Raw genomic sequence first — 26,302 nt, forward strand, 5'->3', positions numbered from 1 at the left:
ATACAAAGCCATTTCCTGCTTCTCTTACCTTGGTATTTTCATTGAGTCGCTCTATACTCCTGAAGCTGTAAAGCAAGCAGTAAGACGGCCGAGTATTTAGGAACTTATTAAACTAAAGCACGGAAAAACAAAACAAGCTCTTAGCCATGCCCCATGCCAAATTAGAATTTGAAAACAACCTCATAAACCTTCATCCTCAGCTGGGGCCATCCCTGTTTTACTTAATAAAGGAAGAAGACTTTAGGGCTTACTGTTCCAATATCCATTTACTTCATGAACCCACTTTGATCCACTGCTATACCTGGATAATTCTAAACGACTTTCTCACCACACTTCTTTTTAGTTTTAGTTGTAGAGAACTAACTTCATTAAAGTGACTGTGTCTCATTAAGCTGATGGTGACTATGTTAGTAACAGTGTAGGATACGTGGCACTTGCCCCAAGTTCAAAATTGCATTCTTCAAGAATCATATCTCACAAGCAGGCCTTGAGCGCGATTTGAGGGTTGTTTGCAATCAAAACTGGCTTGAGTTTTATTGAGGAATTAAGGGAAATGAGTTGTGTGTCCTCTGTGCCCCCTCTGTTTATTTAATCTCCATATGAGTCCGTTTTTCCCCCCCCCTCTGCTCAACATGGACAGAGAGAAGTTAATTACTCTATAAAATGGCGGGATGAAATGCCTTTCAGCTCTGCCTGGCAGTCTGGATGTGTTTGCTCTGCCTGAGTGTGTGAGGGCTGCTGTGGGTATGACCGACCAGAGCTGGACGCTCCATTGCTGGTGGACAGTGTGACTTCATTCAGGCCAACACCTCTGTGGTTCACTGGGGCTTTGGATGGGCAGTGACCGAACTGAGGCAAAGGACCAATGAGTTCAAGGCCTAGTCTAGTTCATGCCTTTCCCAAAAGTTGGCTACAAACACAGAAGCACACAAAAGAGATTCGAATATCTCAAATATATCAATTTCTGGTGAAATGAAGGTTCAAAAACACACGTTGTGTAAGATGCTGCGTAATATCCACTATGTGACCTGAGCTGCTGTAGAATAGTGTTTTGGTCCAGTCATGCTTGAGTACTTGTGAGGGTCTTGCTGCTTGGAGGTTAATCAGAAAAGGGTACAGATGTGGTTTTGGAGGTCAGCATGTTAGTGGGACTGTGAAATAAATGTGGTTAGTGTGATACTTAGTATTTATACTGCCACCAGATTTATTACCTCCTTAATAGAGTTGTTACGTGTGTGTGAGCCAGATATCGTCTTGGCTGGCAGCGCCACCCTGCCTGCTCTTATACCTCCCTCACTTTTCTTGGCCCTGGCTGTCTGACATAAGACTGGGGTTTCATCTGAATGGTTCAGATTGAACAGGCTTGGTTGCTCTCCAGTCCACAGAATGTGTAATACTAGGCAAGCTAGAAGGGGTGGGGCAGCTAAGGCAAAACTCAACAGACTCACTCTTTCACCACTTCCAGGAACACTCACTGCTTTACCTTCCCATCACCATCCCAGCCTGGACCTCAGCCTTCCCAAACTAAACATGCACACTTCTACTGTACATCCCTCCCACGGAGAGTAGACTTTGCAAGTTCAGTATTTTAAAAGACAGATTTTTATTAAGGTGCGTAGTGTCTCTATACAGCGTGCTGTCCAGCCTACTGTTGATTAGTCTGTCACATCACTGAACTTGGAAGTGATGACAGCAGTGCAACAGAGAGGAGCTAACCTCTTTCACCCCGGCCTGTTGCTTTACTCTGCTGGGATTACCAGGGCATGCCTCTGCAAACATTCAAACTCAGAGTTATTGCTGGTCACAGCGCTGCTCAGACAGAAAGCTGCACTCGGCTGTATGTCCCCATCTCCCAAGGGTAACTCAAACTGGTCGCCTGGTTCTTATCGCTGTCTCTGCTTTAGCTGCATGTTTGTGTTGTAGTCTGAAATGGTGTTTATATGACTAAAACTGAGCTATGAATCCAAAACCTGTACCCTTAACATTACTTTATGGTAGATAGATAACATTGTAAAACCTCTTCTATGTACAGGATATGAAAAAAAAAAACAAAACTATTATTTCATTAGTTCAGATAAAATGTAAGTATCTTTTGGTTTTTGTTGGCAGGATCTGAGTAACTACAAATATGAACGGAATTGGTCCGACTTAATACTAGATATCCCTCACAAGTTGCACCATTCCCACCATACTGACTTCAGTCTCAGGTGTGAGTGTCAGTGTATGTGCCTCAGTGGGATGTCAGCCTTCATTTTCTTTATCATAATCATTTGGAAAAAATCCATCCATCCATTCGCTTCCACTTGTCCTTTTTCACGGTCGTGGTGGGCGCTGGAGCCTAACCCAGCTGTCATAGGGCAAGAGGCAGGGTACCACCCTGGACAGGTCGCCAGTCTGTCACAGGGCTAACACATAGACAGGAGACAACCAGTCGCACTCACATTCACTCCCACATTCACACCTATGGGCAATTTAGTGTTTCTAATTAACCTAACCCCACTAACTGCATGTCTTTGGACTATGGGAGGAAGCCGGAGTACCTGGGGAGAACCCACGCAAACACGGGGAGAACATGCAAACTCCACACAGAAAGACCCCGGCCTGATGGTGGAATTGAACTCAGGACCTTCTAGCTGTGAGGCAACAGTGCTAACCACCAGGATGAAGTGTAATTTTTTTCTGTCATCAAGATTAGACAGTGTTTGACCTGCAAATTTCAGGAAAAATTACATGAAATTTTACTTTTTGATTGCAGCTGCTCCCTAGTTGGGTCTTTTGAGCTGACAGAGTGTTGAATCAGTCTTATCCTAAAATCTGTTTAAATGGGGCTTTTGTGCAATATTTCCACAGAAACTATTTAGTTAAAAATGCTCAACCTGTGAGACCCTCTTTCATAATCGTCCACAAATTATTCTGCAAGCAGACTGAAAACCAACAGTTCACCATGAAGCATGGTTAATTCATCAAGATAAGTCCAGAATTGTTTTTTTTTAATTATTTGTTTATGCATTTGGTGACGTCTGTGTTATAAATTATTATACAGCCAGGGTGGAGCCTGGTGACCCTAACACTCCATTAATAACCCCCAGGACAGTGTCAGTGGGCTCTGCCCTAAAGACTCGTGACCCTCAACCTTTATCCCTTGACACTCTTGGATGTACAATGATCTGCAGAGAATCAAACCTGCAGGTCTGCAGTATGTTAGTAGTTTGACAATAAAAACCCATGTCATCTCCTTTTATATAAAGCTGTAAGAAAGTGCACCCACAATACGTATGCTCATGCAGTTATATATGCAACATCTGGATTGCATCATTTCCTATGGTGACAGAGGGGAAAAATGTTGATATTGGTCCCAAGTAACTTTCATCTTATCTGAGCTGCATGCCAGAGACAGGCAGGAGGCTTTAAGCCTGTAATTGGCCTTTCCCCAGGGTATGGAGACTATCCCCACATCCCAGACATTCCCCCTTATGTTCCGTCACCACTGTGTCCCTGCTGTTTGCTCTATTTTCCTCCAGATTGTAACAAAGGGGTGTGAATGACTTCGGGGTGCTGCCCTGAGATGTCCACCATTGACCTCCTCTAGTTCCCTACTGTTTAACAGCCTCACATCTGTACTGACCTGGACTGACCGTCTCCCCATCCATCCACTTTCTGTACCACATTCTCCCTCATCCAGCCCGTGTATTATCCTCTCTGTGAGTTTGTTAGCCCTGGAGCAATGCAGATTTGCTCACAGAAGAAACCACAGGAGGTTCAGGATCAACTCCTGTCTGTTTCTCTACAAAGTGGCCTCTTTGTCTCTCAGCTTCTGTTTCCTTACCCATTTTTTTCTCTAACTTCATCAGGCTTCCTTTTAAATATGTCTTGAGCAGGATTACTGTTTCTCTGTGATGCGTTCCGCAAACATATGGCTCACTACAGCATAAGCTCACATGGCCCATGTGAACTCCTGTACTCCACTAAAGTCCACGCCTCTGTATTTTCAAGCATAACAAGCTTTATAAAAATGTAGAGTGGGAAAGAAATTAGTTTATCGGAAGATCAAGTTATTTACCTATCTCTTCCTTCCTGTGTTTAGTTGGAAAGGATTATAGTAAGGGGGAAGAGCAATGATGATCACTCCCAGGAAGACCCAGGAATAGCCCCCATGTCAAGCCAACACCCCCTCCCCCCTCCCCAGCACCAGTATCCTGAGACGGCTGTGTTTACATTGTTCTGCACAGCTCAGCCTTAATGTACTATCTGTTTAATAGGCAGAGAGAGGTCTGTTTATAGAGGGGGGGCTTTTTAACAGAGGTGATGGGTTGGTAGGCCAGAGGGCAAAATCAACTCATCTCACTTCCTGTTATCATTACCTCTCTTCTTTCAGACAGATAGGTGCTCGACTCACCCGGCTTTCTGCATTACTTATCCTTAATCGCCTCGCCATCCTGCTGGCTATAATTGTGTTCAGTTTGTGCCTCCCCTGGAAAATCAAGTAACACAGGAAGGCTCAATCTAGTTGCCTCATATTAGGCCTTGCTGCATTCACTTCACAGCTCAATAGTCATTTGCATGTGCTGCGTTTTAAGTGCTCTACGTCTTTCTACTAAATCTATATCTCAGCCCACTGAACTGAAATTTTATTGCTTTGATGTTAATAGCTGTAGAATTACAAAGCTGCAGCTCTCTAAAATTTAAAGGTGGGGAATACGACGGTCTCATAAGGTTTTGATACACTGAACATTTTCTCTTCTACTTAAAGCGCCCCTCGCTCTGTATCGAGGCAGAGTTGCACTGTCACACATGTACATCTGCGGATATTTTTTGTTCTGGTTTCTATTGTTTACTGCGCCTGTTAAACTGCAGACTCAAAGCCCTTCATGTCAGGAGGATTTTTCATGTGGCCTTGAGTTTTTTTCCCACCACGAGTGTGTGTGTTTTGAGGTTTCTGCAGAATGTTTTTCACAGCGTTTGCCAAAGGAAACTCGTTTTTCTCACCCTTGCTCAGACCAAACTTTCATCGCGCTGAAATCGTTGATCTTTCTTGAAGATCATTTGCACTGCTCTCTCCACTTAGGCACACTTTTGATATTCCCGAAATCTGTTGCACTGAGGTGCACTGTCATCTTGCAGTGTTTAGGTGAGGTGGTCTAGGGAACATGATCAGAAGGTAAGGGGGGGGGGCGCGCTCATAAAGCTTCCACTAACACTCTCCATCCGTGGTGAATCAGGTTAGTGTGGTCTGCTGACTTGGCCTTCTGGCGTCAGACTTCATTTGAGCATGCTCCAAAAAGACACCACAGACTGGGAAAAATCCCACAATACACAGCATTCATCCTTGGATTGTTAACAGGGAAGACCGTAGAAAAAGCTGACCGTTAGGGAAGATGGCGGGGGTTTGCAAGAGGCCCAACAATGACCCACTGTCCCAGATGGATCCGAGCAACGAACCGCATCGTACCTTTATATTCCTGAGACTGGCACACAGACTCTGCCTTCAGCTTTACGTGTCACTGCTCATTGTTGGTATTCCATTTTGTTTCCCATGGTTTTGTGCATCTGAAACTATAGCCAGATGTTCTCGTAAGCAGGTGCGTGTGTGCACAGCTATGTGTGCGTGCAACCATTCATGCGTGTGCATCCCTTAATGTGCTTATTCTGGTGAGATTGTCTCAACTTCCTGTTGTCACAAACAGGCTCTGTGTTCGCTGTAGAAAAGCTCCACCTCAGGACAGATTTACTATCAGGTCATTTGTCACTACCTGCTGAGCACAGGCCAGGGAAGGTCAGAGCCCACAGGACATACGTCTTTGTGTTAATTTCTCTTATTTGAAATAGAGACAGAAGAACATTCCAGGACCTTTGACTGTCCTCTTTGGATACTGTTTAACTACAAGTAGATGAAAGAGTTTCATCAGATTGAAGATTTATTGTTATTGGTCAGTTAATGGTAAAAATCATATCAGCAATCAGACGATAAACCTTACTGCTAGTTCTTGCATTCTCAGCTTGTCTTTAATCATGCAGGCTTGTGCATAAGTTCACTAAAGGTGAATGCTCTGACTTGTGAGCCATTAAACAAACACAATCTTCCCATTTTGGTCGTGATAAAAATCAAGGCCCAGGACAAACAGGGGTAAATTACACAGTAGCATCTCAATCGCACCCTCAGTATCATAAAAGGAAAAGAAAACAACATGAAACAAAATCAATAAAAGCCAGAGACACTAATAAAACTCAAGGTGAATAACTGAATCTGAATCTACTTAAGTGTCTGGCATTCTTCTTCTGTAGTGACGTGTTACAGATCACAGGTAATGGGTAAACATGCCTGCTCTGTGCTGTGTATTTTAACATTGACATTAAGCCAGATTATGATGAATTTGCAAAGAGATGTGACCAGTTGCTCCCAAAAGGCTTAATGACACAAATTTGTGAGATTGCTTATAAATATCTTATTAGAATCAAAGACTGTATTAAGACAGTATAAAGGATGTATGATAGCAAACAATTATAGTAATTATTAGAGACATAATGGAGGATCATCCAGGATACGATCATTAGCTAACAACTCATCAATCACAAGTCATCAACCAAAGAGTGTAGATCATCCCATCACGTCGTTTTTCATGCACCAAGATGGCCACAGCATAAATACTCATCTTGAGACTTTATTATAGGATATTAGCCAGGGGTTAATGTTACCCTGGCTACATTAATTTTCAAACAAGCAAATAGGAATGAAGGCAAATTAATGTGCTCTGTAGTTGCAAACCATGTTAATGTCTTAATAAGCCACAAATCAGCTGTAGATACAAGAACTTAAGTCAAATAACAAATGTGATGTAGTTTTAGGATGTTTCAGGTTGTATAGTATCACACGATTGAAAGACTATGTTGTCATTCACTCTATTAAAGGGATTATCAATAACAAACTGTAAATAAATGCATAAAAATGAACTTTAAGTTAGCTTAACAATTAAATCTGATACCTGCACACTCTGGACAGATTGCCTGGTGGTGGTCAGAGGGCCCGGTGGCGCCAGTGTCCGGCAGCCTCGCCTCTGTCAGTGCGCCCCAGGGCAGCTGTGGCTACAATGTAGATTGCCATTGCCAGTGTGTGAATGTGTGTGTGAATGGGTGAATGACTGAATGTAGTGTAAAGCGCTTTGGGGTCCTTAGGGACTGAGTAAAGCGCTATACAAATGCAGGTCATTTTACCAATCTGACATAGAGCTAACACAGAGGGACCGACAACCTAATCCAACTAAGTGCGTGTCTTTGGACTGTGGGAGGAAGCTAGAATACCCCGAGAGAACCCACACAAACACTGGGAGATGTAGACTCCATACTGAAAGGCCCCCGTCAGATGATGGAGTCAAATTTAGGACCTTCTTTTTATAGGGCAATGTGCTAACCAACTCACCAACTTATTATAGTGCTGCTGCCCTATTATATTATAATATATAATCTATATTCAGCCTTTAAGCAGATTGTTTTATTTAAGAATAAACCAGCCTGACCTAAAGAACATTTTCAAAATTAAAGTTTTTGGTTTTTGAAACAGGCACCCGGGTTCATTGTAAAGCACTAAATTAACATACATTGAAATTCATGTAGCTTAACAGTACTCAGCATTATGGTTGTCATGTTTCAGTTCACATTTCCATTATGTGGTCTTTCACTTTTTCTTAGCCAGTGTGGCCCTTGAAATGATGTTGCCCACCTTCTCGACTAGAACCTCTCTTTGTTTCAGAGTGTAATTGTACCCATCTGAGACGCCAATCTGCACAATTTTCTTTCCTCTGCCCCCAACACTTTGTTATCTCATGCCCGTTCTGTGGACTACCTTGTGGCCCCAGGGAATTGCCCAGTCACCCATAGGGAACAAGACTGACCAATCACTATGGCAACTAAGCGGTGAGGGTCAAACCAGGTCAATCAGAGACAGACTGTTGCCATCCCTGCTCTGTCATTAATTACTTATACCTCCCCAGGCACTGCTCCATGTGTAATGCAAAGCTGAAAGGTTTGGATCCAAATGGTTTGAGTGGATGGTCAGGTGAAGTTCACCGATTCATTTCATATGTGTATCTGTGACAGGGTCAGACTTGTCTTTATTATGAACCGAGAGAGGGTTTGACTGTGTTTGGAAACGAGTGTGTCAAATAGATATGTCATGTTAGCAATAAGAGCACAAATGACCCGTGTGATGTTACAGAGACCTCTGACTCTAGAGGAAGGCTTTATTTGTTGATTTGATTAAGTCCAGCATCATCTCAGTGTTGTGCGAGCCTGTTCTTTAGAAGTGGGCATTTAGTTTGATTCGAGCAACCAGAGCGTACAGAACCCAGTCCTCTCCAACTTTAAATGGTTCAGTGTTTATAGGTTGTGACAACACTTGCTGTGTCTGGTTTGGAGCTCAGCTTTCAAATTGAGCTGGTATTTGCATTTGTTAGGCGCTATGGAGATGAAAAACTGCATGCTGCACAGCTTCCCTTCTGTGTGTGTGTGCGTGTGTGTGTTTAGGAAAGTTGCCTTTTGTTGTTCTTGGACTGATCTTGTATGAGCTAGAAATGAAACTCATCTGTGGAGGGAAACGATCTCTCTGCTTGTCTTGTAACATGATTGACATAGGGGTGCAAAAAATAGGAAAATACCCCCCAGGCTCTCTGCTGGAGTGGAATCTGGTGATGGTCAAATGTCCTCCTTTCCCCTCATTCCATATCATTAGTGTTCTCTTTCTTAGTTTAGATATTCTGTTTCATCCAAGTGTCCATCTTTTTCCACCTCTAACCCTTTATTTTTCAATCTTTTATACAATTGGACTTCATTCGTACAAATGTGTCTGACGATATCTGGTTCTGCAGTAAAAAGAACTGTAGCCATGTGCTGAAACAGCCTGTAAGACACTGGAACCAGAATGGCCAACTTGAAGAAGTACACGCTGATGAAATATTTGTAAATGAATTAGTTTGAAATGCCTTAGAACATTTGCCAAAACACTGGATATGTTTAGTAGAATTATGACAAATAGAAACCACTGCCCAAATAGCTGCTAGACACAAGTGACACAAAGGTAAGTATAAGTATTTTAAATGAGCTACACATTACATAAATACATTGAATTTGCAGAAATAACTACAACATGTTGGCTATTGGACAACAGTGCATTTCACAATGCCTGCAGAGCGTTCTTGAAAAGTTTCCACTAACTGTCATGGTGTATACCAACCAAGGCCAAAATTAAGCTCTTCCAGGCCTCCACGCTGCATTTTATCCAATACGAGAACTCAATTTGAAAACATGTGAGCGAAAACCTCACTAATTCCTGTGTTTTCCCACTCTAGCTTTCATCTGGAGTGAACTCATACACCCCACTTTTTGTCTACTATTGTTCTCGCTGCATTTAGAGACACATGTGGGTCTGTTTGTCCCACTGCTGTTTTCATGGAAATGGGGTAAGGAATAAAAGTAACCCAAAACGAGCAGCGACGCCGAACCGCTAATTATGAGCGGGGGGAGGGATGAAGGGGCCCGAGGAGGAGGAGAGGACTGCTTATATACATTCCCCCTTCTCACAATCTCCAGCTATAAGCTCCATCTTCTCCACCCTACTGTTTTGTTGTTTTGCTTTTGTTCTGAGTTATTTAAGATGCCGTGTCTTTCATGTGTGCAGTTGTGATCTCTCTGAGCTTTTAGCACCGTGGGTCGTAACACAGCAGAGATGTCTGCACGACGGGTGCCACTGACAGCAACAAGTTTTATGTTCTGTGCTTGTGCGGCATAATAAATCATACCTTTTTATGATTTGATGATTTTGTGTTCTGTTTAGGTGGTCATGTTGGTGTTAAAATTGTCAAAAGCATCTGTCTTTTTAGTTGCTGATTCTGAGTGTGAGGATACGATCATAGAAAAAAAATAAAGCATTTAGTCAAATGACACATTAAGCACATACTGCACATCTGGCTGTGAGGATCTGAAGTTCAGATGTCCTCGTTCACACTGCACTAACCACTTCTCCACATCCTGTCTAAAGCATAACAGTACAGAGGTTAAACTGCAGAATCCAATTTTTATTTTTGCAAGTTTGCATGACTCCAGTCTGCAGTTGGCTGTCTCTGTTTTTCCCCTTACTTTGTTGAGCAGGCAAAACTTTTGCTAGACACATTTGGTGAAATATGTCATAATGCATTCATGAAATAAAGCAATTTTGTACATGACTGAGTTTAGAAAAACACAAAGTCCTTAAGCCAGGCTGTGTTGCCAGTTAGATACACCTATCGAACTATAATCTTTTCCAACACAGAAGCTCTGCAATAAATCTCATTTATAAAGCTTATCATATTCAGTTTGTCTTAAGACTGTGCCAGAGAGGTTCTGACTCAGCTCTTTGGTCATATTGGACGCTATTGTGAGAGACACTCCATTAAATTATAGTAAAGTTGGTTGCAGAAGTTTTTCCACTGCCATTAATGTCAGTAGTGGTGGACAAAATATTATCCCAGTGAGTTTAAAATAATTTGACATCAACTATGAAAACAAAAATGCTTTGTGTGTGTGTGTGTGTGTGTGTGTGTGTGTGTGTGTGTATCGTACTCTTTTTCAACCAGTGATGGAGGTGGAGGTAAAATGTATAAGTATATATTAGTGCTGTCAGCGTTAATCTTGTTAAAATGACGTTAATGCCATAACCGCATAACCGCAAATCTCCGTTAGCGAGTTAACTTAATGAACACGCTTACTGAAATTTATTTAACACTTCTTACAAAAGCCTGTTGGTGATGATAACCATGGCTTCAAGGCACCTCCTGTACCCAAGTTCTGTGGGCCCTTTCTATCTACTCTGAGCTTTAGTTTAGTTTAGTTTAGTCTGAGTAGATTTTGAGTTGGATTCAGGTCAGATGATTGGCTGTGCCATCCTAGCATCTTTATTTTCTTTCCCTGAAACCAATCGAGAGGTTCTTGGCTGTGTGTTTGGGATCATTGCCTTGCTGAAATGTTGTTCGGAAAACTTTAAACACACTTCAACATGCTTTTTCTTCAGGAATGGAGTCTTGCGTGGCAATCGTGCATACAGGCCATGGCGGTTGAGTCTGTTACTTATAGTTTTCTTGAAAACAATTACACCTGCTGTTTCCAGGTCTTTCTGTAACTCTTGGACAACTCGACTGATAATTCTTTTTACTCCTCTGTCTGAAATTTTGCAGGGAGCACCTGGTCATAGTCGATTCATGGTATGTTTATGGTGAAATGATGTTCTTTCCACTTCCACATTATGACCCCAACAATGCTCACTGGAATCTTTAGTAGTTTAGAAAGTTTCTTCTGTAACCAATGCCCTCAGTATGTTTTGCAACAATAAGTTGCAAAGGTCTTGAGAGAGCTCGTTTGTTTTACCCATCATGACATCTTTTTGTGTGACACCTTGGTAATGAGACACCTTCTTATAGTCCATCAGTTGGGACTCAACCAGCTGATATTAATTTGCACTAAGTGGCAGGATTTCTTTCTAATCACTGATGGATTTCAGCGAGCGTCATGACTTTCCATGCCTTTTTGCGCCTCCCTTGCTTCATGTGTTATTATTACACCTAATTTATGGACATCTGTGGTTTGATTTCTTTTCATGTGTGGACTGGATTGGTTGTTACCGACATCTGGTTCATGTCAGTAGCGCTCACAAAATTGGTGACATGTTAAATATTTTACCCGTTGTATACTATGAATACCAGAAAAAAGTGGATATTCTGTCATACATATACTGCTATCGCGATGCTCATATGAAACAAGTACAAGTAATCTCTGTCAGTGCAAGGCTCAGGCTATAGACAGCTCTTAGTGCTCTGTTTAAAACTGGGTTTTTTTCTACTCTTGGATCTGTATGATTTAGCTCTGGCTGTGAGCATAGAAGCAACCGACCTGCTGGTTAAACCTTCCATTTGCAATGAACAACCAATTAGATGGAAGCTGACTCAAAAGGAGGAGAAAAAAGACTATTTTTTGTTATGGCTCATGGACATTGGAGCACCAAAATGGCTCGGTGGCACTCCAAAGTTTCGGGTCAGTCAAGCAGTACTTTTATGTATTTCAGATCCAGATCATCATTTCAGTATTAAATCACTGTAGAAGTGCATTTAGTTGGGGGGAGCAGGAAGTCAACCTAATGTGTCAGAATCATCCGATTTACATTAAATTTACATAGTATATTATTTTTTGCAAGTGTTATAAAGAAAAAGGAAAAAAATAATTACTCTTGTTCTCCAGTGGCACAGAAATCGACATTAACTCTTTTGTCCAATATCATGTGAGACTAAAGACATCTGAATGATAACAATAAAATCCCTCGACTGTTGTGACCTAAGTAGTTAAGGTTTGTACCACATGGATACAAATGCAGCAAACTACAGTTTGGTTTCTGGACAGTTAGGCTTTTACAATTTGTCTTCTTTCAGCCAGCTTTTGTCCTTTATGTCTAAAGATAACTGTGCCATGTAGCACTGGCGCAAAGTGTGAGTTTAATTGTTTAACTTTAATTGCTTTGATACTCATTAATCAGACATTTTTATCAGTCTATTAATTGTTGCATAACTTTTTTAGGAGATTAAATCAAATAATCACCTAAGTATAACAGCATTTTATTAGAATGGAGTAAAACTTTATAATATTTTGATCTACAGATTTATGAAGTCCTGAAGTGGAAATTTGTTAACAAAGTATATCAAAAAGTGTGTGGTGAGTCTACAGACTACTGAATACAGTCGTTATGGTACAAATTGGATAATATTAGCCGAGTGGTATACTTGGGTGCACTTTAGTACTTAAGTCATCAAGCACAAAGTGACACTATAGTTCTCACAGTCTTAGTGTTGTTTGGAGAAGATGTACCTCTTTGCCAGTGTGATGTGTTTAGTTCTTGTTTAACAGCGAGGCTCTGCGCAGCGTCACAGGATAGACAAACAGACAGACAAGACATTAGTGATGTGTTTACCATCTGTTCAGGAAGGACAGAGATGATGGGAAGGGATGAAAAAGAGAGACATTTATTTTCACAGCGTATGAAGAGATGAATGGTGTCTGAGGATTTACTGCCAGACATCTACTGTTATCAGTTATCACAGAGGTCAGGCAAACGTCGTGCACCCTGTGACACATTGTCAACTTTAACTTGGAATAAAGGCAAGAGATGGTCAGTGATTGTGGGCCCAAGAGGTGCAAGGGATATAGTCGAATTTGAAACAGCTGAAAACATTTTAAGCCTTTTCCTTAGTTGAGAAATTATCCACCCAAATAGAATGTGTGAGAAACACCAGCAAGCTGCTGTCTTTAAGTTGTTGTGAGGGATGTGTGATGCGTGAGGGGAGCGCAGCACGTGACCCAAGAATTCTGGGAAGTGAAGAAGAGCCATAAGAACCCTAGGAGGAGTATGATAAGGATTTGGGTATAATGTATGAAGGGGAGTTCAGTGTTCAAGTTTAGTGAATCACTTGGACTCATTTGTCCAACACCATCTTGATCCTCTGGAGCTGTTACTTGATTAATGCTATAATACTTGTTAGTGTTGGCAGTTGTGATTTCACCATTTGTGATTTGTAATTGAATCGTGTGCGTCAGTACACCAATCATATTAGTACAAGTCATCTCTGTGCTATGTTGCATATTTATGGAAGTACGAGATCTATCCAGAAATCATCATAACTTGCTGAATTTTCAACCAGTTTTTCACAGGTTTCTAGCCAATGTAGGATGTGTTTATATAATACTTGATGTTTGGTTTAATTGGAATGTGAGCTTTGGTACTTCTTTTGTAGATTAAATTTCTATTTTCATTAGTTTTAAAGTACATTCATTTTCTCTCAGCATAGTTGCCATGTCATTTTGTATATGCATTTGGAAGTCAATTAAAAATTACTCAATTTATAATTTCTACATACGAATATATTATTAATTAATCACAACAAACACAATTAATTTCCAGCAGGCTTCACACAGTTGTGGAGTTATTCATACACTTCTTTATACACTTAATGAGGTCTTCTAAAAGAACCTCAAAGGATTGCTTTAGAGAATTTTTGTCTGTTTAAATGGTAAAATAAAAATGCTATTTGGAACAATGCAAATATCTAACTATGCAGTCTGTATTAGGACATGGGAATTCTCAGATTCATTGCGCCACTGACTGTTCCTGTTTTTAAAAAATCCCTGATACACTATGTGATGGATTCATAAATCTTGGAATGGGGAGAGAATAATGGGGATGAGGATGTGTTGTGTCTAAAACCAGGTTTGGCGGGAAAAAGGTGTTAGCCAGTATTAATGGTTTAAGCTTGCTTCAGTACTTCTCCTGTTAGTGTTTTTAGCTGAGCCATGAGCTTAAAGCTCTGGGAATGTTTGCGCAGTAGAAATCCTGGCTGATTTTGTTTGTATTGTTCCATTTCAGAATGTGTTTTGAACCAGAGTCAGCAGACCAGGACTGTTTCGTTTTCACACAAACACACACACACACACACATATATTCATACATACAGAGAAGTCAGCCATGCACTCATCACCCTGCCTGTCTCCATCCTGACCCCAACTTCTGTCTCCTTCAGCCCCTGTACTTGTTTGTGGCTATCAGTCTTTGCCACTTTTCATGAAATGTGGGTCAGGCTCAAATGAATTGCCAAAAAGAGATCCTGTTAAGCCCTCTGATACTCAGAGTGTTATAACAGATGGAATTCATGGAGGGTGATGGGTGTTAATGTGCAGACACGTAGTCTGCAAACAAATCGCTGTATGTCTGTGCTCACACTCTTGCCTGCATGTTATGTTGTGTATAGCTTCTCCTGTGACACTTCACATAAGCATGGCACAAAATGCTTCTGTTGCTCTAATTTGGTGTATGTTTGCATTAGTAAGACAAAGTTAAACTTGTATTAGTGGTGACATGCTAGTCTGTGTGTGTGACAGAGGACTGTTGTGTGTGCAGAATGCAACCCGGACACAGGACTTGGGTTACTCACAGAAAAAGCTTTCTTTTTAGGGTCCGCTGCTCTGACATGCTGAGCACAGAGAGACAAGTTACTGTGTTTAAAAAAACGTCTTGCAAAGATGTGTTTGTCAGTAACGCTTTCAAATTTTGGAAGTTCGAAATAAACATTTTATCTCTTCTCAGCTTTTATTTTGAAAGTTCCTTTCATCACTAGCCCTCACTGTGGCTCCAGTTTCCTAACTCGATTTTCTCTTCTCCTTTATGTGTGAACCATGGCTTTCCAATAAAAAACGGATAGAAGAATCTGCCTGTAGCTCTTTATTATGCGGTCATTCAAATTTTTAATTGAAGTGTTTGTATGCACACACTTCTGAAATTCAGGTCTTCTTTCACAATCTGCTGATTTTTACTCAAATACTCAGACATCTAAAGTTAGCCTCAGCTCATACAGTAAAATGGCCTGGTTAATCATAATTGACTCATCACCAAATAGATCATCAGAGAGCATCATGGGATCTAGCTCACTCACTAATAGCATCTCTTAGAGGAGGTCTTTCTTCAGTCACTTCCCATAATTCCAAACTTTTCCTCTGTCTGTCTTTGGATCTATATTTATGCTTATTGTATATTCTTTCCAGATTGTTTTGTTTGTTGTTAAAGTCTTCCAGTACACATCAACATCCAGCCAGGTGTGTGTATGAGAGTGCTTTTACAGTGGGATGAAGGGAGATTAGTTGTTTTCCATTTCCCGTTGCAGTAATGAGTGTTCTATAAATGTTTAGGGAAGAGCTGCCACGCGTAGGCGTGTTTGTCTGTGTCTATCTGAGATATGCACAGGTTGGCTAGACAGTCCAGATTATGATGTAGACCTTATTTACACACACACAAAAAAACCCACACGCATCACTCACATTTCCTTGGCAAGCCTTGAAACCCACTGCTTTAAAACAGATGTGTGCATAACCATTTTTTTTCTCATTTTGAAGTCCTCTCTAGTAAGTACAGTGTTGCCTCTGACCTCTGTGTTAATGTGAGGTCAGAAAAGAAGCCCTGCCTACTGCCAATATGCGGCTCACGATATAGTTCCTCAACACACACACATTAGCTCCGTCCATTGAGAGACTGAGAGCACACTAGCTGCGTCATAGTACACCAGTGTGTGATGCAGCTCTTAGTTTAGTCATAATGAATTCCATGTTTTATTCAAACGTTACTACAAACTAATTGATGACAGAGTTCTGCCAAAGCTAGTGATGACACGCTGCTGAATTTAGAAGTTACTGCACGGACAGACTTAAGGTCAGATATGCAGGATTCACGGTCACACAGCTCTGACCGGCAGTATGCAGCATATAGTTTAAAAATATTCATTTCAACTGTCGCACATTTCCTGTCTTTTGAAGCCTTTTCCAGAATGGAGTTTTGGAGGGAAAGAAAACAGACAGACACAGTTCAGTCCATGCAGGGTGCATTCATGGATGGGATTTGTCATGGTGCAGCAGTGCCCCCTAATGTTTGTGATTTTCCTCAAGCCCTGGATCTGAATCGAAGTGCAACATCTCTCAGAGGCAGCAACTTTAGCCTCCCCTTATACAAACAGACTCATTAACTTAAAAATGTATTTTTCTTATCACAAATCAAGCTTAAACATATTGAAGGATCATGCTTAAAAGCAAGTAAGAATTTACACATTTGAATTTTGCCTACTCCTTCCATATTAGTATAAGCCAAGCTCTTATTTTGAAATAACCTCCTGGTTAACTATACTCAAACCCCCAACTATTCTGCCCCCACCAACTATGCAACTTCTCATCCATGTGTGAGACAGACCCTGGATTCAGAGGGGCTGTTTTAATCATGTTTCTTTGATTTTAAAAAAGAAAAGAAAAGGAGATGCGTGAAAAGAAAAGTGAATATGTATATTGTGTCCGTTCTGAATGGATGCACGGAAAAGTGAAACTGAGCAACAGTAAAATGTCAAACGCAGTTGTTTTGCTTTGAATCCCATCGGACGAATTGTGGCCGTTTCATTCTGCTTCGTGTAGAAACCGTGTGTTTACCTCAGGATGTTTTCTCCCTGCTGGAGCCTCCTGAGTCAATTAGTAGTGGATGTAATGTACTATCCTTGGCAGTATTAGGGGGATGTTTGTGTGTTTCTGTGTGCATGTGTCTTTGTATGATTTGGTTTTCCTCAGTGTGAGAAAAGTGCGGGAGGTTTTACATGGCCCTGGGGTTTGTGGCTGCAGTTCTCTCATCTGGAGAATTGCGCCATAATCTGTTGCAGCCCGTGCAGCAAAAAAAAAAAGAAGCCTTGTTAATTTCCTTATGTTTCCAACCATAAGAGAGTATACTACCTTAAAAGCTTGCGCGACTTCTGTCTTCCGTATTTTTCCAGCACCGCAAACGAACTGCAGGTCTTAGCCTAAGTGAGATAAGCAGGCATGGTGTCGTGTGCCGGGCAGACAGAATCCAGCCACATTGACCAGCATGTGGCTGACTGGCGGTGACAGGGTGGAGTGCGGGGACTGTGTTTGTTTCTGTGATTGGGTCTCATGTCTCCTCTAAATTATAGTCCTCAAGCTCTGTGCCAAACCAACTTTTGACACACAGGGAGCTAAAGAGGAAAAGATAAAAGACCGAGAGTTGCATGGGGAGACAGACGATTAAAGGGGATAAAAAGGTGAAAGAGACGAAAACTGATGTAAAAACTACTGAAAGTTTTTACTTGTACAGACAGAGAGGCAGCTGACCATCCATCTCTCTCTGTGCAGATGTTCATTGATTTCTCCCCCAACAGTGTAGCGTGCAGTTCAGCATCCGGGCTACTTGGCTGGGCAGAACGGAATCACACACATCTCAAACACTGTGGTAATTCAGACCTCATTTAAAACAAAAGTTTTATGTGTCTGTCATCCAGCAAGCATTACAGGCAAGCTGCTGGACCCCACCTTACAAATAAGAGCTTACTAAGCTCACTTTCTGTACAGCAGCCTAAGAACTCAGTACATCCAACTTGATGAAATGCATACGAATCCAAGAAATGTTAAGAAAACATTTGCACCAATTTGATATTGCAGGTGCAGCATTCAGGAAAAAATTTAAACTAATACAGGAATGAACTGTAATACAAAAAACAATTTCCAGCGTCTTGAGCTGCCAGGCAGCTGTACATTTATCCCATCAGGCAATCAATAAAGTACTCATGTCTTTCTCCTTTACTTCTTTTTTCTATTTATTTTCCCCCCAGTCAGAGACATGTATGAGTTGGCCCACTGATAGACAACGTGCATGTTTGCGATCAGGGTGTACGTTCCATAATCCACCCTGTACAGGTGGAGTTGCGCGAAAGAAAATCTCGGTCTGCTTTCCCCTCAAACATTTTTGTTACATTACCAGGTCACCTGGATGATGATGCTACGTCTAGAGAAGAGAGAAGTGACAATTGTAATCCTTAAAATTTCAGCCCTGGTGTATGTGGCAATACCTGTAGTTGTATGTAGTACCTGAGTACACAAAACATTCAGAAGCTACTTGTTTTTCAATTTACATTTGTACATCAGAGTCATGACTTGCATCAAAGTCAGCCAGCAGCAAAAGTAAGATGTATTTGTAATTTCGTACAGCTTCTGAACAGCTGAAGCCTCACACTTTAGAAGGTAGGGAACCGCTCAGGCTTTCGGATGTTGTAGTTAGCACAATCCACGTCTTTGGCCTGTCTCAACCTCTGAAAAATTAGCCAAACTGAATGATGTTTTGTGAAAACAAAAAATGGACAAATACAAATAAACTCTGCAAATGTTTGCTGATAAAAATCTTACTGTAAAATGTGGTTTTAAATGTCTTGTATATAAACAAACACAATCAGACTTAATTTCTATGGCTAATTTATTACTCGTTTCCTGAGTAGGAATACAAGGATGGGATGAATAAATAAAATTCAACCTCATTTTGCAGAAAACCGAGTGATTTAAGTTGATCTTCCACTGTTCAGTATGTCTATGATCTTATGTGCACACTTGCTCTTCTTTGTGTTTAAAGTCCTGTTTCCGTTGTTCTGGTTAAAAATCGGATACAATGTCCACAACCTTTCACACAAGACAGAATAATGGCTGTTAAGAGATCCAGAGATAAACTATATTTTTCCATTCCTCCTTAACTTGAGGCAAATTTCTGCTTTTTAATAAACGGTAAACCCATTCTCGGATCCGTCATTGTCATCACAGCAGGTTACAATGACCAGGTGTCTCTGCTGAGATACTGCACACGTGCACTCGTGCCAGCAGGCTTGGATAAGGCATGCTCATTAACAGAATGTGAGTTTGCATTCATTTTTGGTGTTGTTTACATGTGCAGAATCCAGGGTAAAGCCTTTGTTTGTCTTCCAGCTGTTCTATTACAAATCAATGGTAAGCTTGCATTACATAATTTAGAGGCAAACTTTAGTTGCTGTCTTCTTTCCCCGAGGATTTATGTGTTTTGTTTTTAGAAGTTTGCTTGTATCCCTTCCAGCTTTGCGTGTTATTTGTGAATGCAAATTGGTTGTGATTATATATTTGCAAATGAAGCACATGTGTGCTTTTCCAAAAGAATTCAAATTAGTTTTTTTCCTGGTTCCTATGGTAATGATAAACCGTCTGAAAGCCCTTTGAGGTGAGTTCTGGCCAGAGAGTCTTTGGTCCACTAGAACAACTGACCTATAGCCAACTTGGTTCATGCTCCCACAAGGACCCACACCTCCAACACCCACCCCCTCCCCCTGCCCTCAGGCCCAGAAAAAGGTTCATTGTGCAGGCAGGGAGCAATGCAAGTGAGGCCTGGTTCTGGTTAGTGCACTGCACTGCATCTGAAACACTCACCTTCCTCCAGGGGCTGCATCTGGAGCTGGTTTCCTGTGCAGGCAGCACTAGGCTTGGGCGGAGTTTGGCCCGACTCTGTGATTGGACGAGATTGAGCCTTTATGGACTCCAGGATTGTTGGAGTTGCCAAACAGTAATCTGTCAATCACTGGCAGACATATTTAAACCAGAACATAAGCAAGAGCGAGCTAATGATTGGTGCAAAGGTCTGAGCAAGATGCCAGTGATGTTTCAGCTTTCTACCAATAGCCTCACTGGCAAACTTTGCATTAGCCAATGTCCTGAGTCCATTTGGAGAACAAAGACAATTCCTATATTTTTATCCAAAGTCAGCTTTTCTTAGGGAAATACTATGTCATGATAAGAAACTAGAGTAATTTAAAGTAATGGCTTTCTCTGAGTAATTGCAAAACCTAAAATTAGCTTTGTTTTGACAGAGTAATGCCATTGTTATTCTATAATTGTATATAATGGTCACATTAGAGCATGGCAGCAGAGGCCGTGGATTCAGTAATTGTCTTTAATAATGATAATAATAATGCTAGTTTCCTGCTATTACGGTAGTAAGACTGCACCTAGATCTACACTCTTTCACAGACATGCGTGTCACAGATTTAGCCATCTTTCTGTCATTGGGTGTATATCTTGCAGGATTTCCTGGGAAGGTGCTGGGGTTTTTTTTCTAACTGAGTTTAGATAAGTACTGGGCTCTTATGACCCATATGCTGGATAATTGCACTTAAATTAAATACACCTTTGCATAAAATGAGCTTAGGTGGTCATTTTTAGAGCGTTAGATTGCTGATGCTGTGATTATGAGATCCAGAACTTGGAGCTTGCACTGCTCACCGTCTTTGCATTTTAATCTACCTTTGTGGTTAAATTATCTTCTGGAATAATCTGAGGGAAACACTTCTGTCTGACCCAAACTTCTACTGAAAGCATGGTTTACGCCACTCCATCATGTTTACAGGGGTGTACAGTTCACCACCACATTTCCACTTATCCCGTGTGCCAGAGCTGTGAGTCGGCCATTGTTGAATTTAACTTGGAGAAAGTTTTACTCAGAGGTCCCACTCAGCTTCACTCAGCTCAGTCCCAATTCTGTACCAAGACTTCTATTTCCTATCTGGCGCCATGGTATGCAGCTGACAGCAGCTTTTATAGAGCGCTTGAAAGGACTCAGTTGAAGTGCACACTTGTCTTGCATGTAAAAACACATGCACATAGCAGTACACAGTTTATACTATTATTTATGGTTAGGGAACGAATACTTGGTTGATTCGTACAAATTTAAAAAATGGGGCAAGTTTAGACGGCACAAGTTTTGATGTCTCGTAGTTGCTGTTCTGCTTATGTAGCAAAACATGTTTTGTCCCTTACTGTCCATAGGTGATCTATGCCACTGTGTTAATTCCAATAAGATGTGTCAAAAGTCCATGATATCAATGGGTATCTAAAAATCAGAGGCTCATTGGATGAATACACAGTGTGCATTTCATTTGACTTTCTAAATCATCATGTGTAATTCTTGTGAGCTAATAGAGATCCAAATAGGGAATCAGGACATCTTTTCATTTTCTACAGCAGGGGGCAGCAGTCTAAGTAAAAATGCCCGGCCCTCCCTACCTGCCTTCAGCACTTCTGTAGAAATACCAAGGTGTTCCCAAGCCAGTTAAAAGCTACAATCCTTTGGGCTACTTCCGGGTTGCACATGCCAGAAACACCTGTAACACCACCCCAACTGACTCATTTGATGCCCAGCGGGTTTACTTTGAGTCACTCCTGAATGACTGAGGTCCTTGCCCTTTCTCTAAGGGAGAGCTCACATATGAGTATGAATGGTTCTCTCTCTCTCTCTCTCTCTCTCTGTTAGCCCAGACAGACTGGCGATCTGTCCTGGGTATACCCTGCCTCTTACTCCATGCCAGCTGGGATAGGCTCCCACATCCCTCACCCACAGCTCCAAACTGGATAAGCGGAAGAAGATGGATGGGGTTTTCAATTTTTTTTATCCAAATATATCAATGTAAGAAACAAAACCTCATTCTTAACTTTAAATGCTCTTAACTCAAACCCATATTGTGGCCAAAACGTATGACGATCTGTCACAGTGGCCATTGCTCCATTTGAAAGGGCCACAAGCCATAAAGGTTGGTAACCGCATGTTCATCTGTCTATCCATTTTTCTCAGCTTTTCCATCTCATGGTGGTTCTGGCCCCTATCCCAACTGTCATGGGATGAGAGACAGGATACACCCTGGTCACCACTCTATTACAGGACTAAACCAGAGAGACAAATAACTATTTTTGCTCAATTTCACACCTATGGAAAATTCATAATCACCAGTTAACCTGACATTCATATCTTTGACATTCATGGACTGTGGGAAGAAGCCAGATGGGAGGACACGCAAACTCCAAACAGAAATACCTTAGCCAGAAAGTCTATTTAAAATGAAGCAAGAGTGCGACATGGGGAACCATATATACATTTAAAAAACTAAATATAATATTATCAAATGCTTTCATCCTCTGTTGTAGTGTAAATACCTAGGGATGGGTACCGGTATCCGGTTCTGACATAAACGGTAGTAACCAGACTGAAAAGCAGCGCATATTTCGGTGCTTTTTTTCCCCCCTGAGATGTCATACACTTTGGATTCCAGCCAATCATTTTACCTTTGCGAGCGTAGAAGGCGGGCCCAGGTACGTACGTTCTTTTAGAGCAGAGCTACAGATTAAAAATGCCCAAAGCGAAGCGGTCAAAGTCTGGCTGTACTTCACAGCAAAAGATGCAAACTCAGCAGCCTGCAACAAGTACTTTAAGGTGATACTGTGCAAAGGAGGTAACTCCTCGAATCTGATGAAACACCTGATATAGCATTTTGTTAAAAGCCGAGAAATGCGCTGTATTTGATAGCTTGCTGCGAGACCTCACACCATGCACATCTACTGCGGGTGGGTTGCCTGTTATCGGACCCGGAGTTAGCAACATCCCCCAAAAACCCGAAGAATAGAGTCCTGGCCCCTAGCCCTGCCAATGTAGCAGAAATGATGACTGATGATAATGGCAGCAGCAGCAGCCATTCTTCTCTGCATGAGTAGCTTAATGTTGTTCGTGTGTAATTTACGTTGAGTAGGCTAACCACTTTATTACATTAATGCATGTAAGGTGAACTAGCAAACACCGTCGTAGCTACATGCAGCTGTCTTCTTGTTTGATGGCAGATACTTCCTTCACCCTGGCCAAAAAGGCTAAAATGACCAAAGAAAAAGTGGAAAACAGCTAAACATGAGAGGTTTTTGGACAAAGTTTGTTTTTTCCATTGATTAAGCACTGCTTCCAGCCAAGAGTGATGCCATAAATCCCATATAGCTGCAGAACAGGCTAACATTGTGATCTTTTTACAAAAAAACACTTGAACATGAGAGGTTTTTGGACCAATTTTGTGTTGTCCATTCTTTAAGCATCGGTTCGAGCACCGTTTAAGCACCGGCATCGTTTCAAAAGTACCGGTTTGGTACTGGTATCGGATAAAACCTAAACGATACCCATCCCTATAAATACCATAAGTCAGACATTTGTAATGATTATAAGACTGTTTAGCTTGTCAAATTGAAACTTTAACTGCAAGAGCAAACACTAAAAACACTGAATCTTCTACACTTGTAGTACACTGTTTGAGTGAGGTAGTTTTTGTTGGGCCCCAGAAACACTCCAGAGCTCCCCTTTCAGCTTTCTCTGCAGTACCATATGCTGAAAGCTTCTGATGCCAAAGTTACATGACAACAGGTACCTTTTCAAGCCAACTGTGGTCAAAATGAAAATGTAATTTGCTGACAGTGACACGCTTCTTTTCAAACCTAAAAGATCAGGTTGAGCGTCGTGGTATAGACAGAAGTGTTAGAAATCAATATTTGTTCTAAAGTTAGAGAGGAGGGTGAAAGTGCTCAGCAGTGTGCATTTCAACAAGAAAGCCATAATGTTCTTTGTCTGTCTTTCCTCACTGCTGTCCGCAAGTGAAACGAGCGAGGGAAAGATCCCAAGCATTGTTTGGCAGTTCAAATGAGAGCAGCTTGGAGAGGTATTTGATTTCACAATGTTTAAGAAGAAAAATGTGTGGTGGGATTGTGTTTGAACGGTCCCCAGGGCCGAGTGGTTGGCCGGGGAAGGGGGCCTCGTTGGAGTGAAGAGACTTAACAAGAGTGTTTCTGTGATACCTGCACGTTTAAAGGACGTGAACGTTACTGATTAATTCACCTTCAACGTCTTTTCCTGCCACTTTCATTCATATTAATTTATTTATGATGCATGAAATCAAAGACTTCACTGGCGTCATCGTAGGTGACCTTATACTGAGATAATTGTTTGGTGTGACAAGGGACAGTCAGTCAGCTCTGTGGCTTTGGCTTACCATTTTGGGACTGTATTGCATCTTTAGCTCAGTGAGGAGATCTTCTGGGTCAGATACAGGATCCCCCCACTGGGCCCACCACAAAATCGAGAGCTGCTCATTGTGAAGGCCTGTTTGTCTTGGTGAAAGAAACACAAATGTCTTTACAAAAGAATCTCTTGTCAAAATGAAATATATCCATGTGGGCATTTGTAGCTACAGCCAACACAAACATAATATCCTCTGTTAACATTCAGCCCCCCTTTTGTGCTATCATCTGAAGGTTAATTACTCATTTATTACCTTAGTATCTTTCTTAGCCCTTTTTCTGCATTGCTTTTTTGACTTTTCCCTCTGTTGTGAGTCTTTCCTGTCTCTGTTTTCGTCTTTTTGGGCCTTCAGCCCTTTTTTTCCCATTTGAATTTCAAGCTGTTCATCGGACAGATTAGATCCACACCCTTGTTTTATAGGTCTGTGAGCTCACCCTTGTTGTGAGAGTAGCCAGTGTTCTGTAAACGGTCCCGTGATCTGCAGCACGTTGGATCAGAATGCCATCCAACCATCGTGAGGGCCCGATTATTCAGACCTGCTCAGACAGGCTCACAAAAACAGGTCACTGCACCTGAACATTGCTCCAAATGTTGGCTTTGTGAGTGTGTGTCTTTGTATGTGTGCATTTGTGATAGAAAGAGAGGAGAAAAAAAGTAGTTTGGTACCCGAGCAAAACCAAAAAAAGAATAAAACAAAATTAAGCGTTACATCAGCCACCCAGAGTTGTAAAATTAGCAAATGGAACGATGAGCTCACTCACACTGTCCCTGTGATTTTTAAACACTTACAACGCAACACAGTATTTTTACGCTTATGTCAGTCATCAAGAATGTATACTTGTGGTTTAATTAAATCAAATGATCGAAATAGTTTATCTCCCAATGCAGTTTATTCTTGATTTTTGTTTATGTAAAATGTCCACTGGGAGTAGAAATGAGTAACTGGGACATAAGAACAATGGGGGCCTGTCAAAATAGTGACTTTTATATTTTGTTTCCAGGGTGCCAGACTTATTTGTAGTTTTATAGTGGTTTTGAGCAAAGGTTCTTCAAGTTTTCTGAACGTATTTCAAAGTTTTTCTTTTGACATTGGGAGCTTTTTCACTCTGAGAGAGGGAGAAACTTAAATTGTGTGCTCCAGCTACAGGGGAGGTCATACTGTTCAGCCTCCCTAAAAAGGTCTATGCCAAAGTCCTGGAAAGGAGCGCTCATCTGTTAGTCGAATCTTAGATTCAGGAGGAACACGCTGGACCACCTCTTTATCCTCTTCGAGTGTGTGGGTGGCTCGAGACTTTTGCATAGTATTGTATGTGGAAGTAATAAACTGAAACAAAAATAAAATTTAGACTTTATTCTGGAAATTTATTTCATTTGGATATTTAGTTAAAAGAGTAAGGAGGATTCAGTGCAGTTTATTACGACTTGGATGCCTTTGTGACGGTGACTGAATAACCAACATAAACATAAAGGGTCCTGAACTTGTTGAGTTTTGTCTCATATCTATATTAAAATGATAAAAATACTAAAAACAAATATTAGTAAAAAACACATAAAAATCTGCAGTAAATAAACAAAAAAATCCAAAGGTAAGACAGACTGTAAATATTATACAATATTATATTATATTGTATTATATTATAGTGATGGAGTATCCATTACTTCCCATTGTACCATTGAAAAAATTACCCTTAAAACAATACCGTCAAACATATAGTCAGTGTGATCTGTACTTTATTATAAACAGTATTCTCCTTGAAGTACAAATTTCTATTATTCTCTAAATAAAATACATTTCTAAGATGATGTGCTCTACAATGTTCATTCAGCAGTATAATGCATCATAAAACAATATCATTCATTCACAATAAATCAGCAGTCCAATGTAATACAAATCAGTTTAACGAACGTAATCGTTATCACCTTCTTCTAATTCAGGAGAATAATGCAAACTAAAACTACATAATAGCTTCACAATCCTTAATTAGGGGCATAACATGACATAAGATAATATTATCTTCACATTATCTCACACTGTGT

General features: G+C 41.0%; 1 protein-coding gene across 1 annotated transcript in view; it reads left to right on the plus strand.

Moving 5' to 3' along the window:
• Nucleotides 1–26,302, plus strand: part of scfd2 (sec1 family domain containing 2) — a 108,501-nt gene that overhangs the window by 22,791 nt on the left and 59,408 nt on the right. The gene's annotated exons all lie outside the window — the stretch shown is intronic.

Source organism: Neolamprologus brichardi, chromosome 23 (assembly GCF_056152115.1).
Source record: "Neolamprologus brichardi isolate AB-2024 chromosome 23, ASM5615211v1, whole genome shotgun sequence".
NCBI lineage: Eukaryota > Metazoa > Chordata > Actinopteri > Cichliformes > Cichlidae > Neolamprologus > Neolamprologus brichardi.